The following is a 7,984-nucleotide window of genomic DNA, read 5'->3' as shown; positions in this document are numbered from 1 at the left end:
CCCTCCTCCTGCCCGTAAACAGTGGTCAAATAAGGTCAACGGTGATCTTTGGTCATCCACGGTACTTACGGCCTGATCTATGGTGGTTTATATTACAAGTTATAGTGTCACAAAGTATATACATAAGACGGTCTTAAAGAATTACCTTGAGGCGATAATAAAATTAATTGCTTTGCTTTTCTCATCTTTCTTTTAGATCTCTTGCTTCTTCTTTTATGAATTATTTTCAGATTTATTATGGTATTTATAGGGTAAGATTAAAGAGTACGTGAGGTCAATTAGGAAACTTATTATAATTACCTTTTTATAATTATTATAGGAATTACCATTATAAAATATATTATTATTATTATTACTACTATTATCATCATATATTACTAGTCTTACCATAACTAGAATTTCCACCAATTATCTTATTATTTATTATTATTATGATAATTATTGATATAATTATTATTTCCATATTATTTATTATTAATTCCCGAGACAAATCCCGATCACATCCATATTATACTACTAAATTGCGATCCACCAAAATATGGCACACGGCCCAAGGTCCAATTATTAGCTAAACCCAATCCCCGACTTGCTTACTTCATTTATTATTTAATTAACGTCTTATTTGCAATTGTTATTAGAAATGTCATTTAATCACTTATTAAATTACATAAATTATTCTTATAAATTATTATTAAAATACGGAGTATTACACCGGTTGTTCCGTGACCCAGCTGGTCTGTTGCTCGCGTAACTCTGCGCGGACCCTGTGAATAGCTCCCATGAGCCGATCTCTGAAAAGCTCCCGGTACACTCATGCACTCATGTCTCTTGTGGCCTACGCCGCCACAGCCAAAGCATGTCATCCCCAACTACCACTACCGCTCGCACGGCCACGCCCAAAGGGAGCCCCAGCACTGAACCCCGAGCCAGAAGAAAACGCTCTAGTCTGATTGTGGTTGCCTTTCTTGTAATTAGATTGGCAACCACCCTCACTCTCCGCCTTTCTTTTCTCACCTCCTCTCTCCCGGGCCATCTCCACCAACCTCTCAGCTCTCCCAACCCTCTCATTAGCTTCCTTAACATCAGTAAGGATTCCCACGGGTAACTTTTCCATAGTCCTGGGGGTCATCCCCTTCTCAAACCTCAGCGCTATGTTCTCATTACTCAAACCCATGTTCTCAGCATACCTAGACTTCTCATTGAACTGCCGGTATACTCAGCTACCGACATATCAGATGTCATCCTGAACCCATCAAACTCCTCCCTCGGCTTACTCCTCACATGCTCAGGTATAAACTCTCTCCTCATAGCCCTCCGGAACTCTTCCCATGGTATAGCAGGCAGACCCTGCTTCGCATACATCTCCCTAGCACCCACCTTCAGCTTATCCCACCATTCACCAGCCGCTTCCCTCAAGTAGAACGCAACTTGTTGTACTTTCATCTCATCAGCACAATGCACTAACTCTAGAATGTTCTCCATCTCACGGTGCCAATTGTCTAAAAGCATCAGCTCTCCTGTTCCCTTATACTCTTTCGGTTTAAACCTCGCTATGTATAGACTGATCTTTGAGTGATCAATCTCTTTATCTTTCCCCACTCTCTTTAGGGCCTCGGTAAGAGCATCTTGATGCTCCAACATCTTAACGATATCCTCTGTGGTCATATACTCAGCTCTCACATACAAGGCGGATTTCTTTGGCGGCATCTTGACACTATAAAAGAAAAGGGTAGACATAAACATACATATGACAGCCCAAAACACGAAGACAACCAGCACATACCCCACTGGATCGAGTGCCAAAACCCACTCGATCGACCTGAGGCTACAAGATCGAGTGCCCCACGTACTCGATCGAGTACCCCGACACCAGACCCAAAACAGGCCTTCTGATCTCTATCCTACTCGATCGAGCTGACATGACACTCGATCGAGCGACCCCTACTCGATCGAGTGCCCCCACGTATTCGATCGAGTACCCAAAAATGCGGTTCTAATCATAAAAACATCAAATACCCACTCTATCGAGTCAGACCCACTCGATCGAGTACCTCACCTACTCGATCGAGTCATGCTGACTCGTACACACTACCCCCATGTTATCTCACATAACCCAATGTACTATGCAACCTTCATAATCTCAACATTATAATATAACTACGCATGCAATTCTACACAATTTCTCATATAATCATCATAATAATCTACTTCATGTTATCAAGTGCCACATTATAAACAATTAACATGCCCCTTTATTCAGTTCAACATATAAACACACCCCACCAAATTTTCAATCGCAATTTCAACCTCCGTCCCCAACATCCAACAATTCACAACATATATCATTACGTTCACATACAAACTAACAAACACCACATACGACCTTGACATATACCCCCCATGTGACCGGTTCAAAATTGTAGGGCGAGTTCGCGACTTTAGGACGTCTCCCAAGCCTTTGCATTAGCTCCTACAACCTTTACCCCGGGTTCATTTTAATTGACTCCCTATGTTAATTAGATTCACTAGTTACAGGTTTCAGTATCGTCGCTCTGATACTACTTTGTGATACCCCCATACTCCAAGTGCCTTACCAGGACCACTCAGGTATAAAGATGTCACCATCTCGGTTTCCCGAGGCAATGATAATCAAAAGACAATGAAGAAACAACATTTAAATAGCATAATGTTTAAATGAGTAAATAAAATCCAAAACCAACTGCCAAAATATGGTTTACATGATCTCAAAACAACTGTCTAAAAACTATTAAAACTACAGTGGAAGACTCTATCATCTGATGGCGACACATCCCAGCTATCCCTTGTATCTCGACTCATACCTGCTCAATAATTTCTCACCATTCCCGAATGGATCACCACGGTTTTTAAAACAATTAAGCGGGGTCAGTACTAATCACACAATTTACATAACTCAACAAAACAACACACAACATAGCTCAGTCATCACAGATATACTCCGAACGCCATCACCAACTCCACAATACTTACTACACACTAAAGTGTGTAGCCCTGCTAGAGTACCCATCGCAACAGGTTACTCCTCGACGCCAGTGGGGGGCCGCAGCCATTCCCACCTAAGCCCCGCCCATCTCCATCGAGCGATAAACCCAAATCTATTAATGTGCACATCCCTTCTGTGGCGGGTTCCACAGAAGGCAAATAGTAGACGTGAAGCCACTCCCGCAAGTGACTCCACTCAGTCAGGGATGCACCCCGAAGAACACAGACAGATACAATCAATCACAACTACTAATCAGTAAGCAAACCCAACAACCGTCATAATACTCGTACGATAATATTCAACAATCCCAAATCACAACTAACACATAATGTGACTAATATTGAGTAGGGAAACCCTACCTGGAATGCAATACAATTAGACGGTCTCAACAGCTGTTATCAAAACTCCTCTTCTACGAATCCTCCTCCTAACATATGATCATACAATTACTAACAATCATAAAAGACAACAAAACCCCCAAACCCCCAAATTAGGGTTTAAAAAAACTTAATAAAATACTATAAAATCGGTATGTAGATCTTACCCTCGACGCAAGGATCACAAGAATGTAGAGGATGATGAATTCCGACCTCTCAAGCTCCGGGATTTGTCAATAATGCGAAAGATGCGAAGTACGTAGGTTGAAATCTCTTTTGAAGTAATTAGGTTTGATAAAAGTGTTTAGTGTTGATGACGGAAAGCTTTATATACCTATTCGCATTATTAACAAAACCCGACAAAACATTACCCGTAAACCGAGCTTCTCGATCGAGCAACTAACGTACTCGATCGAGTGCCCAGGCTACTCGATTGAGTACCCTACAGGCAGAACACTGTTTTAAAATTAAAAACATCCTTACTCGACAGAGTTAGGCCCACTCGATAGAGTACCCAGAGGCTCATAAAACCGTAGTATTACACAATCGTCACAAAGTGATTTAAACTCAAATTTGATGTTAGGAATGCCATCTACTAGAACACGCCTCTTGAGGGTATTAAGTGTTTTAGCATTTACATGACCAAGTCGTTTATGCCAAAGCCAAGAGTCATTCTTTTGAACACTCATGCATGATAATGTTTGAACTGACAATGAATATAAGTTAGTCATGTAGACATCCTTGACACGTTTTCCTTCAAGAATAAGTTTTCTAGTCTTTCCATCAATTATTCTACATTCACTAGCAAAAAATTCAAGATGTTACCTCGATCACACAATTGTGATATGCTTAGAAGATTGTGTTTCAACCCTTTGACAAGCAACACTTTGTCGACACATAGTGACTTTGACTTACCAACTTTTCCAATACCAATGAGTTCCCCTCGTTTGTTGTCACCAAAAGTGATCATGCCACCATCGTAGGCTTCTAGCGAAATGAATTGGCTTTCATCTCTCGTCATGTGACTAGAACATCCACTGTCTAAGTACCAATTGCTGTTGCCTCTCGCTAATGCCTATAAGAAATTAAATGTTTAGTTTAGGAACCCAAACAAGCTTGGGTTCCTTCTTGACAACGACTTTCTTGACTTCTTTATTTTTAATCTAAACTTGTTTAGCCGCTTTAGTGCTTCTTTCTAAGTGAAGGACTCTCTTTGCACAACCAGTGAATTCATGACCATGTTTACCACAGTAGTTGCAAATGATGTATTCAGGAAGGCCAACATACTTTCTTCTTCGAAAATCAGTCTCGCCTTGGTCCTGGTTTCGAGTGCAACAGTGCGTGGTACTGTTAAATTTGAAACCAAGTCCAGCATTTTTTGCATGGTTTTCGTATTCTTGAGACTATTTTAGAAGAAACTCCAAGACATTATGACTTCCTTCCCATTTCAAATAGAACATCGTAGACTCATCTAGCTCTTTGGTTAGTGTTTCAATTTTAGCAAGATGATTAAGATCTAGTTGACCTACTTTGTCGAAAGCGTGTTTGGCATGTCTTACTTCATCACTAAGCAATATGCCAATTTGCTCAAGTTGCTTGTTATCTCTTTTACACAAGGTGAGATCAGCTAGCAGAGAGTCATGTTCCTTAGTTAGTGAAGACACATGTTTTGTGAGAGTCTCAATTTTCTTCATAGACTCAGATGCAACAGTTGCATCTTCTATTGCATGGGTTTGTTCAGCCTTTTTCAGAGTTTCAATTTGAACAAGGAGGTCGTCGTTTGATTTTTACACTCGATCTAAAGCGCTTTCGACATGACTTGACTCGTCGTTCAACATTTCAGCAATTTTGACAAGATCAACTTTTTTACTTTCACATGTTGATAGATCAATCAAAAGTTGGTTACGTTCTTTGGTTAGTGAGGACACAGTTTTGACGAGAGACTTATCTCCTTTGTTAGACACAGATGCAACAGTGTAGTGCTCTGTTCCATGCATTTCATCAAACCTTTTAGCAAGAAACAGATTCTGTTTTCGGAGCTTTTTAATCTCCTTTTCAAGATTCACTGATGAACTAGGTTGATCAACCTCATTTAGACATTCTTTCAAACTAACATTTTCTTCGGCTATGTCTTCAGTTTCAGTTTGCATAGCCTCTAATTTATTGTTTTGGACACGACACTTGTCAATGAATTGGTCTAGGAGGAGACAAACTTTGTCTTTAGAGAAAGATCGAACCTTTTTCTTGAGCTTATTTACCTCATTGTCTGAATCTGAATCTGAGTCCACGGAGTGAGCCATAAGACATTTTATATTTTCTATCTTTGTTGACTTTGGAACATCATTGATTGATTTGGAAGAGATGCACATTTTGGCGTCCAATTCTTCCTCAAGGACCTCGTCCTCCTCGGAATCAGACATTTCCTAAATGGCTGTCATCACTTTGCTTTTATAATCTCTCTTACCAAACTCACGCTTTTCTTTAGATTTAATGTCGTTCCACTTTGAGCATTATTTGATTTGGTGAACCTTGTCACCACATTTGAAGCAACCAACAGTGGAACTGGACTTCCTCTTGGGAAAACGTCGTTTGCTATTATAGTTATTGGACCTTTGAGAGTTTCGACCATTAATCATGCCAACAATGTTTTTAGTGAACATTGCAAACTCGTCATCTTCATCCTCCTCATCACTTGAGAGAGCATTGAGAGCAAGCCCTTTCCCTTTAGAACTTTCACCAGAGCGCTTCATAAGAGTTAACTCATGAGCCATGAGTGAGCCCATAAGTTCATCAAGAGACAGCAAAGAAAGGTCTTTAGCTTCCTCAATAGCCGTAACCTTTGGTTGCCATTTTTTAGATAGGCTACGAAGGATTTTACGGACTAAACCCTCGAATTCGAAATTTCTACCTAGACTCTTGAGGTCATTAACAATACTAGAGAAGCGTGAAGACAAACTATTAATTGACTCATCTCTTCCCATGTTGTACATCTCATATTGTTGCATGAGAAGATCGACACGGTACTTTTTGACTTGTGACGTTCCCTCATAAGCAAGGCTTAGGGTGTCCCAAATTTCCTTTGCCGAGTCACATTCGGATATCCGGTTAATCTCTTGTTCACCAATGCCATATTGAAGGATGTACATGGCTTTAGAGTTTTTCTCGACTTTCCTATAATCGGCCTCGACATATTTATCCTCACTTTTTAGGGTACTAGTGCCATCAGCATTAGTCACCTCGATTTTGAGGGGACCCTTTTGAATGATCGACCAACATTCATAGTCCGCACTTTTGACATAATGCTCCATGCGGTGTTTCCACCGAGCATAGTTTTCTCCCTTAAAGATGGGATACTTAGTGTGTTTTGAATCATCCATAACTATAGGATCAACTCTTTGGTTTAACCAATATCAAGAGCACGAGGCTCTGATACCAATTGAAGAATTAAGAACGATAAACACCTAAGAGGGGGAGGGGATGAATTAGGTGTACCTTTTAAAAATTCTCTCTTTTACTTGGTTAGAGGCTAACACAAGTAAGATCTATTAAGTACAAGTTTGAGAAATTAATGGATTGTAAGTTCACAAACGGTCCAGCAGGTCTATGCAACAGTATGAGTGACTGTTGTACAGCACCGGCAGCGAAATTGATGAATAAATATAGAATGATAAGAGAATGTGAAAGTAAATAAAGAAACAAGACGATGTTTAAAAATTGGTTCAACTCCTACTCCGGAGCCTACGTCCAACCGTTATTTTATTGCTTATTTAGAAATTTACTCAAACTTAACTAAACCATTACAATGAAAATAACTCGCCAAACTAATCCGGTTGCAATTGCTTAAAGCTACTCCGCTTCAAGACTTTCCCTTGCTTAAAGCTACTCCACTTCAAGACTTTAAGTTCTATCTCATATGTTTACAGGCTTAGAATCTCAGTGGTTTACTTAAGAACATGGAGATTACAATGAAGACCTAAACATGAGAATCATTGAACATATTATTTTATGCAACAATGAAGCGAATTGATACTTGGAGATTTTGTAGCTTTGAAAAACAATCGAAGACTTTTGAAAAACAGAAAACGGTTTTGCAAATGATTGAAGAACAAAGCTTAAATGCTGAAAAGATTTGCAAAGTGTTTACAATGAATTCTCTTTCAAAGTCTTACAATAAATGATAAAATGGGGTGGATATTTATAGAAGGAAGAAGTGTGTAAGAGAAGGATCTTAACACTTCTTCACTCTAATGTCCATAGGTTTGTAAGATGTTTATCATTTAAAAATATAGAAGTACAATCAGATTTGTGAGGCTCAAGGTGGATGCATATTTCCAAGGCAAGGAGTGTTTCCCATAAATTATGGGAACTCACAATTTTACCAAAAATGGAAAAAGCAAAAGACCTATTTTTAGCATGAAAAACCACTTGCATTAATAAGATTGGTATCTTTAATTTAACTTGCAAGCATATTCTTTTTGTTCTATTTGTTCTTCAGATTTGAAAAGATATTCCTTTTGAATCATAATAAAGCTTTTGAAAGGTTTTGAACACTTGTGAAATTTTTCGAAAATTCTCCATACGTTAA

Source organism: Silene latifolia, chromosome Y (genome assembly GCF_048544455.1).
Source record: "Silene latifolia isolate original U9 population chromosome Y, ASM4854445v1, whole genome shotgun sequence".
NCBI lineage: Eukaryota > Viridiplantae > Streptophyta > Magnoliopsida > Caryophyllales > Caryophyllaceae > Silene > Silene latifolia.
The sequence above is the reverse complement of the archived record's forward strand: the minus strand, read 5'-3'. Positions refer to the sequence as shown.